Here is an 11,061-nt window from a genome sequence, read left to right as displayed (position 1 = left end):
TTTTTAGCTTATACGCCTGCTTTTCTCGCTGGTCTTGCCTCTTTCTTCATCTGTAATGGTATCGTTTCAATTTTCTATTTTTTCCACAATTTCCCACCATTTTTCTCCATTGTTGTCGCATTTGTGACGAAATTTGTCGCATTTCGTCACACATGCGACAACTGTTGTCGCATTTGTGACGAAATGCGACAAATTTCGTCACAAATGCGACAACAATGGAGAAAAATGTTGGAAAATTGAGAAAATTGAAATGATACCATTATAGATGAAGAAAGAGGCAAGACCAGCGAGAAAAGCAGACGTATAAGCTAAAAACATACAATTTCTATGGGAAATTGAACATAATACTTCAAAAATCGCTAACGATTGATATCAGAAATCGATCTATGGATCAATAGAACTAAGGGTAATTTTGTCCAAAGTGGATGAAATGGTCTAATTTGGTAAAATGGAAGCAAAGTGGGTTAGATATGTAAATGACCCTTCTTAGTTGGGCTAGATTTGTAATTAGCCCTAATAATAATAGAGTACTGAACTAGGCAAGTAGGTCCTGTTTTTTAAAGCTTTTTTTTTAAAAAAAAAAAACAAGTTTTATGAGTTATTTTTAATTAATTTATGGGTAAATTTCAAATAAAACCATTATGGTTTCACTAATTTTCAGATAAATGACTGTGGTTTACTTTATGTCAAAACGAGGATTGAGGTTTTCAATTTTACCAAAATAAGGATTTTCTCTCTCTAAACATTAACTTTCTCTCTCTTTACCAAACATCATCTAAACAATCTCAAAATAAAAAAGTTGAAGAATTAAAGTTGTTTAGAATATTAGTACTTCTTAAAATATGTCATTTTTGAAGTCGTCAATGGTGATTTTAATAGTATCAATCGAAAAAATCCTTATTTTGGTAAAATTGAAAACCTCAATCCTCGTTTTGATAAAAAAAATAAACCACAGTTCTTTATCTCAAAATTAGTGAAACCACAAAGAGTTTTATTTGAAATTTACCCTTAATTTATTACTCTGTCTTTTTGAAAACATTTTGTAGATCTAATTATTACATTTTAACTCCATATATCTCTACCTTTTCTTTATACGACGATTCCTCTCCTATTTCTTTCATGTTCATCCTCCTCTTCCATGTTCATCTCCCTCCCCTCTCTTATTTGTAAATGCATAAAGAGGTTGAAACTTTTTTTAATAAAGACTAGGACGAAGCGAAAAAAAAGCATTCGGACATCCCAACTATGTTGACATCCCCTAGCGCTGCCTCGACCAAACCCTATATATACTAAAATAAATGAAAAATAGTACAAGGAGAGAAACTAAAACGAGCGTGAGTGAGCAACGTTACATAAATCGTCAAAAATAAAAGATCGACAAAAATCAGGTGCAGAGTGCCACCAAATCAAATTTGGAGCTGTGACCTCGAGGCGAGCCAAGGAATCCGTTGCACGGGTACCTTCACAGTAAATTTGTGCAACTGTGACCTCCATCTATGAGCAAAGTTGCAAGCAGTGCAGCCATTCCTGACAGATCAACCATGGGAAAAGAGATGAACGACGTCTTAAGAGCTGTACAACCATGCTCGAGTCCGACTCAATCCATAAACGATGATGTGAGCGGTCGTGGAACCCGATTACCCTTTACTCCCGCGAGGGAGGATGGATTTCCAGCAAATGAGATTCTGTTTTTACATAACACTGTCACTTACCATTTTTAAGGACGATGCTTAGTGTGTCCCTTCCGATGTATGCATTCTTTTATGTTTTATACCTTAACCTCTTATCATGTTTTAGGCTAAGGTATTAGAGTCGCCACCTGAATTTAATGCTCGAGAACATATTTAAAGTTAAATAGCACACGGACTCACAACATGCTATCTCTTCAGAGTTAGGTTCGAGACTTAATCAGTTATAAGAGTCTAATTAATAAACACGTAGACTTGTCTTTTATTAAAATACCAACTATTTCTATTCCAGTTTCAGTTAAATATCGTTTGATCGTTAGAAAGTGATAAATAAATACTGAAATATAAAATTATTATATCAATTCACAAATGACACAAATAGCCCTAATACATCAAGTCTACCTCTAGATTAAATCTATTAAACCTGCAAGAAAATAAATGTTAGCTGCGGGTGCTTGGGACCTGTCTTTCGGATTTCACTACGATGTCAGACTTTATTAGATAGGACTCATTTATTCCTAAGATCTAACACGTAGCATGCAATTATTCTGAAGCCTAATTTAGACGTATAGATAGGTTTTAACAGAAATGACTAAAATACCCTTATCTTGGTATTGATTTTATCGTCATTTGCAAAGATAGCTGAAATGTATTAAATTTACCGGAAAAAAAGAAACCTAAACTACCCGGACATGAAAACAGGATTCTGCTCGAAAAGTTCTCTGACACCGATCTGGGGAGATCCCCAATCGACAATGGGGGATCCCCGATCGAAGAAGACATCTTCGATCAAGGAAGACTTTTCGGGCAGACCTTCTGTTTTAGTGTCAAAACCAAAAAACAAGGGGAGAAATGCAAAATTTAAATAAAAAACGTGCAAACAATAGGAAACAGGCTTTTAAAACCCTTCAGGTGTTACCTCTGAGACGCTTTTCCAGTTTTTGTGTTTAGCAGGCCGACGGACACGTGATTGAGACCTTGAGCAACAACCTGGACCCATGCATCAAGAGATTTTAAGTGATCAAATGTGGTATCCTACGTACTTAGACCGAAACCTCCAAATTGAAGTAGATTTGACCCAAAATGTCAATTCTAGAAGTGTAATAACTTCAAAATTGATGTTAAGTGAAGAACAGTTATGATAAACGTGTTTCTTTGAACTAAAAACCTTGTAAAATGTCATGTTTGGGTGTTTAAACCTCTCAAAATGTCGTGTTTTGGCAAGATTTGTAGAAAAACCTCACAATTTCACTCACTTTCAAGTGGTTTTACTCCTTTTCTTTCTTTCTTTTTGACTTTGCTCTCAAAAATGGATTTCTGAAGTTCTGTCCTCTTTCCACGGCAGTTTCTGCCTTTCTTATAGTGGAAATAGGGAAAAGAATCGCCATAAAACGGATTAAAAACTGCCCGAAACCGTCAATGATCGCCGATCAAAGACCCCCATCCTCGATCGAGGAACAAGTCTTCGATCAAAGGTCATTTTTTACTTCGAGTATTTTTTTATTTTAGAAATGATAAATTAAAATAGAATTTGATAGAATAAAGTAAAACGAACTAAAATGGCTCAGAAAACAGGGCCCGGGTCCTTAGCTCGTATCTTACACAACGCGTCGTATGGAGCCCACCTACACCAACTGTTAGCTAGAGTGTAACATAAACTCATCACTAGGGCCATGAAAGGTTTGTAATCACATGTGCTATTGCTTTTCCCATGCCAATTCGATAGCGAAGATAATCGATCTTATCTCTAGGATATACGCGAAGCTGTTCAGTATTGGAAACATGAAACGCCCTCTCGCAAAGCCTCTCCCAGTATGAAATATGCCCCCTACAACTGCAGAACTAGGCATATATATTGTCGATATTCACTTTTAATCCATCCCGTGCTTGGCAGAACCCAACAAACTTGCTTATAATCCAGAGCAGGCGGCGACCGTTCAACTGCAGGAAATCTCGTCTCCTGAATATGTAAACAGAGCTTAAAAATCGAATTTCGGATTGAAGGGAGTTCATCGTCAAACACAGCTTTATTTCGAACATGCCAAATTAACCACGGACAGGTAACTATAACTAGTGACCATTTAGCTGAAACCGATCTCCGCACCCAATAGCCTTGAAGTCCCGCGAAGAAGACAGGAAATTAGGCGGGTGGAGACACACTCATTCCGAACCAATTACAAATAAATGACCATAATGTAGCAGCAAATAGGCAGGTTATAAAAAAATGTTCAATAGACTTTGTGTTACCTTTACAGAAAACGCATGGAGAATCCGCATTTCGGATCACGTCGTGGGTTACAATTTTGCCATGCAACAGCTTCCAGCAGCACACTGACCTACTCGGAGGAATGTAGTTACACCAGATAAGTTTCGCCCATGAATTCTAAACTGATGGCACCGAGGGATGATTGTAGAATTGTTTCACTGTGAAAATACCATTCTCTGAAGGCTTCCACATGCACAGGTCCGTATCTTCCAGCCCACGATGAATCCGTAATATGTTTATGCAGATATTCACGGGTAAAAGATCAATTTTAGTCCAAAGATTGCCAATGAGGAAATTATCAACACATGAGTACATGGCAGACTGTTGCTTAGGCGTGAGTTGTAGCTGGTCCGCCATCGGGGGCAAAATCCATTCATTAGTCTAAAAATTAAGTGTCGAAGTGTTGATAATCCACCACTGAATTTGACCCTTTATAATCTGATAACATGCCTTACACGAGACCTAAACCGAAGAATTCATAAGATAATTCTGTGGTTGTCCCAAAGTGGAGAGAAAGTGTGATTTTAGAAGCTTAACCACAAAGGAGTCGCCCTGCAGTAAATCCCAGCATATTTTCCCCAACAAAGAAGTGTTGCAGACTCTGAAATTTTTAATCCCCAACCCTCCATTCTCCACACTTTTACCACAGGCGGACTATGAGACAGTGACAAGTTTCTTCGATTCACGACTGTCATTCTAAAGGAAGTTAGGGACATCCCTATTGAGCTTATTCAGTAGAGATATAGGTCACCGATAAATCATGAAGGAGTGAATCAAGGCCCCTGTTAATGCAGACTTTATGAGCATTAGCCTAACTGTAAACGACATGGAACTGCCTTTCCAAGAGCTGAACTTACCTAAAAAACGGTCAGTCAGGGGTAGCAGATGACGGCTCTTCGGGGCACCTTGGAACAAAGGAACACTAAGGAACACCAAGCTTTTGGAATCTTTTCAGGAGTTTCAATAATATTTAAACCATCTACCTAACACTACAACAAATGGGCACTTGTGCCACAGTTAAAATCGTGGCACAAGTTTAAAATTTCTGTGGCTACACTACATAGCCACAGAAATTCTTCTGTGGCACAAGTGATCGTGGCTAACTAGTTGCCACGGAAAAATAATGGTCGTGGCATAAATAAGTTCTTATGCCACGGGAACGTCCATGGCTAATCACATCATTTTGCCACGGGTAAACTCGTGGCAAGAATAAAATGCATGTGGCAAGTAATAGCAACCCGTGACAATCAATCCAACATAGCCACGAGCAAAACCGTGGCAAAAGTAAAATAATTATGGCTAGAAATCTTGTTTAGCCACGAGCATAATCGTGGCAAAATAGAACCCGTAGCTAGAAATTTTGTTTAGCCACAAGCATAACTATGGTAAAAATAGATTCATTGTGACTATAAAGATTTCCTAGCCACGAGCATCATCGTGGCAAACATAATCAGTGATAATTTAGTTTTAATTTATTATTATTATTATTATTATTATATGATCTTTTTGAATAGATGAAGCTCATTAAAATCAATATGAAAGTGAACAAAGACTCAAATTTCAACCAATCTTCTCAAAAATAATATTTATTAATTAAACATGAATCTTTCTAGCTATCATCCATCCAATAAAAATTCCAACAGGAAAAGAAATCTATCAAAAGTATCCAATATAAAAAATTTTCCCATCAGTACCATACAAATAATAATAGAAGAAATCATAAGAAAAAATGAGATTCGCAGCAAGCTTCCAAAGATTGGAGTTACCCCACTCGTAGTTGAAGAAACCAAATGGTTTAATTCACCAACTGTTACAAAATCAACAATCAAAGTTAAGACAACATTTATATACATTAATATTACGAACGCAATTCAATAACTTTTTGCAGATGCCACCAAATCACTTACAGGCTAACTAGTTAAATTTATTCAGCCGTGCTAGGTACTTAAAGCTGATGAACTACACAAACCTAAGACAACACATGCTTAACATATAAAGTAACATTAATCTAAAATGACAGCCAAAGTGTTAAATCTTATCATAAGAATACTGAACTCCAGCAAAACAGAAAAGGGGTACTATAAGAACCTTCATGCATATACACAGACCTTCATACACCTGTATGGAACAATAACAGAGAGGGCTAAGCAATAAAATTCAGGAGTAAATTTGTGTAGGTCAAAGCAAAATGGAGGGCAAGAATTTGAAAATACGAAAAAGAGCTAAAATTTCATAACCTAAAAGAAAGCCTTGCTTTCCTCTGTCTCTTTAGGGATCTCATTATCTTTTTTATCTATTACTAATTCCATATGAAGGTGTTTTCTACAAGGAAAGGAAAATTGTGTGAGAGAGAAATTACACGGTTAAGTGTTCTATTTTCTGTATCAGCAACGTTAAATTATGCCAAAAAGGAATTGAAACATCAAGGTGGTTGTAACTTGTCAAAGGTAAATATGATACAGTAATGACTTCACACTCTTTTTGGTTGTAACTCTTAATGATTTCTAGCTTGGCAACTTCATTTCCAGGACATGAATGAACTCCATTACCAAAGGGCATGAATGTATTTGGCTTTGGTCCAACCTCAAATCTTGAAGGATTGAATTGATGTGGATTACTGAAGAAATCTGGATTGTGATGAATGTTTCTGAACAAAGGAAATACCTTCCATCCTTTTGGAATCAAGTATCCTATATCAATCAACCATTTTTAATTTATTCATATATATATATATCTATTTTTATTAGGCATATTCTATATTAATTTAGTATGGATAAGTATCCTATATCAATCAACCTTTATATTCCACATCTTCTACAGCTTCTCTATAGGTGAAAGATATAATACTCGCCATTCTTAAACTTTCCATTATTATCTGCAATTTAGTATGGATAAGTATATATCAAAAATATGCTCATACTTAACTGTCTATGCAGTAACAACTTCTCTATTTAATTATATATAACCTCCAAATGTATTATTGCTAATGTTTTTAAGAACGTAAAAAATGATAAAATTTTGTTTGTTATATATATATATGAAAAAGAAACATGTCCAAGTGGCACACTTTGATTGGATGGGTGTATTGGACGAGAGTATAGCAGAATTTCTCATATATGAGTTGGTTTTATAATTTTTTTTCCCTATAGTCATGCCAAGTTTCCCTATGTGGATGTAATTAACAATAATAAACTACTTAAATGACAGTGCAGTATATACTTCACAATCACTAACCTTTTGAATAATATAAGCCAAGTGAATGGGCATTTTAATAAGAGAGGGCCTGTATTACTTACCGGCAGTAGCCATGTAAAGGAGAAGCGAGGTCCTCTGAATTAGAGAAACTATAGTGTATTAGAATCTGTGGGCTTTAAGGTGACTGTTTCATACTACCATGTGAAAACCAACTGTGTCAGTATCCGACATGTAACCAACACTTTAAGAGGAACAGAAAACCTAAGTGGATGATTATTATCAGCCATGCTTGGTACTTAAAGCTGATAAACTACACAAACCTAAGACAACACATGCTTAACATATAAAGTAACATACTACTTTCTATTCAGCACATACTACAATTGGCTGAAATTTGAAAGCACCTACCGCCTTTACTCTGGCAGAGAAAAATCTCCGATATTTGAAAGCAGCTTATCAAATCTGACCTCGAGTTGCTCAGTCCAACTTGTAGTGGTTTCATTGGCTGAAATTATAATATCATTAGCTTCTTAGATTGCAAAAAGTTTAGTGCATAAAATTGCTCCTTATTAGGAATTGCCAAAATCAAAATTGTAACGTTAGATAACAATGATTCACACCAATCACTAAGTTAGAATATCCAATGGAAATCTAAATTAATAGAAACATAACGAATTGCAAAAAGATATTCAATGAGCATTATAATAACCACATGCTTAAGCAAAACAACCAAATCATGCAATTTTAATGAAACACAGCAAGAGTAGATAATACTCATCTCATCTATTGTAATCTAGAGAGAGAAAACCAGTCTCTGAATTATACCCATAGCCCCAGGAAAAAACTAATGATGCCAATTGAATTATTCTAGATACATGTATGGTGTTCCTATCCTAACTATTCAGTCAGAAGCGAGATTAGAATGGGACGACATCTGTTTTAGTTTGGAGCTTAGATGGTATTTTGGCATAGGAGGTTAGGCCATATGCACATAGTGAAGTTTCTCCCTTTTTCAAGCTAACTGGAATGCCCATATGTGATATTTTTCATACAAAACAATCCAAAAACTCATTTTGCTCTAAAATGATTCAATCAACATAAACTTTTATATTATGATATTGATTTTTAGGACCATTTAAAAAGAAACCTCTAATTGGTGATTTGATTATCCTCAATTGAGTCTATTTAGAAGATTTAAACTGAAAATGGCACAGAACTTCTTGAGGCAACTATCAAGTTTGTTTTAGAACAGTACATTATTTTCCATCAATGAACTTGTGTGGATATTCCTAACAAAATGGCATATTATAAATAGTACTTGCCATGTAACCTCAATTATTTGGTTCAGATTCTCTCCCACCATTTGAAATTCTCTGAACCACATACAATGTTTAAAATCCTTACAACTGTTACCAAACCAAGCATTTCCTTCCCAAGATCAAAGTAGAGTGAAATTGTACAAACAGAATATAGGACCAAGACAAAAAAATCCCTAAACCCATTAAAAATCAAAGCAAACCCATTTAAAATTAAAACAAACAAAGTCAAGATTAAGAAGTTCATGAAGTAAAATTAGGCGCTTAATGTCAGAGAGAGCTCCAAATGCAAATGTTGTCATCCAAATCTCGATCCATCAAAAAGAGTAAGATAGATAAATATTTCAATTGAGCAATGAGGGCTGGTGACTGAAAGATGGACAGAGAAGGAAGGAGGGGCTTTACCGTTGGTTCCATGCTTGGCGGTGGCCATGTCTATGCATCTATTAAAGCATCAAAAAATTTCATTGAAATTAAAAAGTAAAAGATACCTGAGCTTCGGTGATGAACGGAGCAGCACCACGGAATTAGAAGAGGAGACAAAGCAGAGGAGAAGAAAAGATTAAGTTGGAGATTCTTCCTTCCATTACTGTGGCTAGGTCTAAAAAGTTAGAAGATAGGATAAAGAGAAATCTGGAGGATATCAACGATGAAGTCGATGGATGCCTATGGTGGTGAACGGTAGAAGCCGTTGTAGGGGAGGAGGTGGGTTACCCTTCGTGATGGTGTGAATGTCCAGATTAGATGAAGCAATGGAGAACCACAATCTAGCACAAAGTGAAAATTTGGGAGGAACCCTAACCCTTGAAAAATTGGGGGAAAAAATAGGGGGAATGGAAGAGCGGTAGAAGGAGGAGTACTGAAAATGAGTAAATAATGAGCGGATAATTTTAATGAATTGAAAAAAAAACATATTTTAGTCAATAATTGTTGAGATGTATATTTCCACTCATTAAATGTATTAAGAATGTATTTTTAATGAGCGTATTTTTAACCCACATTAAATTTTAGTCATTAAAACCTCTTTTTCCTATAGTGGATATAAACTTACATTCAAGGATCTCTCAGGAGCGGTAGAAGTTGTGGAGCCTCCACGAAGAGCATTCTGAAGACCAGCTTGCATCAATATTGCCATTTTCGTAGCTGGAGTTGAGAGAAACAACGAGACACTCGTCTATCGGAGTTGAGAAAAACAACGAGATACTCGTCTATCGGAGTTGAGATTAGGAAATGAGAAGGACAAAGATGATGAAGTTTTGGAAGAGAGGGGTAGAAGAGAAGGCGGCAAGAAGAGGAAGAGGAGGGGTGGGCCAGAGAATGATATGAACTGGGCTGATTAGGGTTAACTTAAGGGATAGTTTTTAAATGGGCTGGTTTGATAAAAGCTTAGCCCAAAAGTGAAAAATAATATCTCAAAGTAAAATAGAGTATTTTATAGATACACTTAAATAAAGTGTTGCTACTATAGTATTGTTAAAAACCATTTTTTTTGTAGTGTGAGTATCCAGATCGTAATGGGTAGATTGTGGGAGTGAAAAGGGTTTGTTGAAATTTGGAAAGACTCTACTGAGATGAGATGGGAGTGAACGTGACCTAGAGGAAAACAATTTTTTTTATCTTTTAGATGGAATATATTTTTATTAATTTAATTTCTTTTAGTTTTTCTTAATAAAGCGGCAAATCTAAAAAAAGGAACAAAAAGATGGAGGGAAATAATATTAAGGCGGGTACATGAAAAAAAGTGAAAATTTTGCTACATAATAAATTATTGTTTGCCACCAAATAAATTACCCGTGGCATTAGTAAGTTTATGCCACGCTTAAACTTTTCCCGTGGTATAAACAAGTTCAGCCACACAAAAGAAAATACTGTGGCAAGATTCGTGGCACAAGTATATGTTTGCTACGGAATAACTTAACTGTGGCATAAATACATCAAGTGATCAAAAGTTTATGATGGAATCCATTTTTCCCGTGGCTAACTAAAAATATGCCACGGATTTTACATTCTCGTGGCACAAGTGCTCATTTGTTGTAGTGTAAATAGAAATAATGGAAAATTCAGTTCCTAATCTCTTTATGAAAACACAAGGACAAATTTAAGGCCCTATTTTCCTTGGACTGTGGGTAGGTGCCCCTTATACACATGTCTATGGAAGAGGCTGATCATAACCTGAAATCTACAACGACCAACTTCATTTCAAATTTGAATATAATAAATTTCAGATTAACTCCTAAGTTCTTCATGAAATTTGTGATTCTCTTACTCAATTTTTCAACACATCTTGAATCACATTTGTTGTGAGGATTTAGCGAAACATAAATAAACGAAAAACGAAAATACGGATTTACGTGGTTCACCAACGTTATATTGGCTAGTCCACGAGAAGAAGGAGAATATCTTTTATTAAGGAGGTGGAAATCAGATTACACATTAGGGTTTACATAAGAGAGTATTTATAGTACTCAAACTATCCTAAACCAACTTGGACCCCATGGCATCATTTCCAAGTATAGAACCAAAAGCCAATACTAATCCAAATAGGAAACAAGATTGCTTCATGTCGTAGTGTGTAATACAAGTTTCAAGGCATTAC

The 11,061-nt window shown here is 35.7% G+C and overlaps 1 long non-coding RNA gene across 3 annotated transcripts; it reads right to left on the bottom strand.

Annotated features, from left to right (window-relative positions):
- Positions 1–5,507: 5,507 nt before the first annotated feature.
- Positions 5,508–9,704, bottom strand: LOC136203277 (uncharacterized). 3 transcript variants are annotated; one of them, XR_010674774.1, is made up of 4 exons: positions 9,517–9,704; positions 8,957–9,324; positions 7,251–7,654; positions 5,508–5,761 (listed from the first exon to the last, which is right to left on the bottom strand). It is a non-coding gene; the product is annotated as an uncharacterized lncRNA (long non-coding RNA). The 3 variants fall into 3 exon arrangements; XR_010674773.1 differs by having other exon boundaries at positions 7,558–7,654; positions 9,517–9,697; XR_010674771.1 differs by having other exon boundaries at positions 5,508–7,654; positions 9,517–9,698.
- Between the last annotated feature and the right edge of the window lie 1,357 nt (positions 9,705–11,061).

This window comes from Euphorbia lathyris, chromosome 1 (genome assembly GCF_963576675.1).
Source record: "Euphorbia lathyris chromosome 1, ddEupLath1.1, whole genome shotgun sequence".
NCBI lineage: Eukaryota > Viridiplantae > Streptophyta > Magnoliopsida > Malpighiales > Euphorbiaceae > Euphorbia > Euphorbia lathyris.
This window is presented reverse-complemented; position numbering and strand designations above follow the sequence as displayed.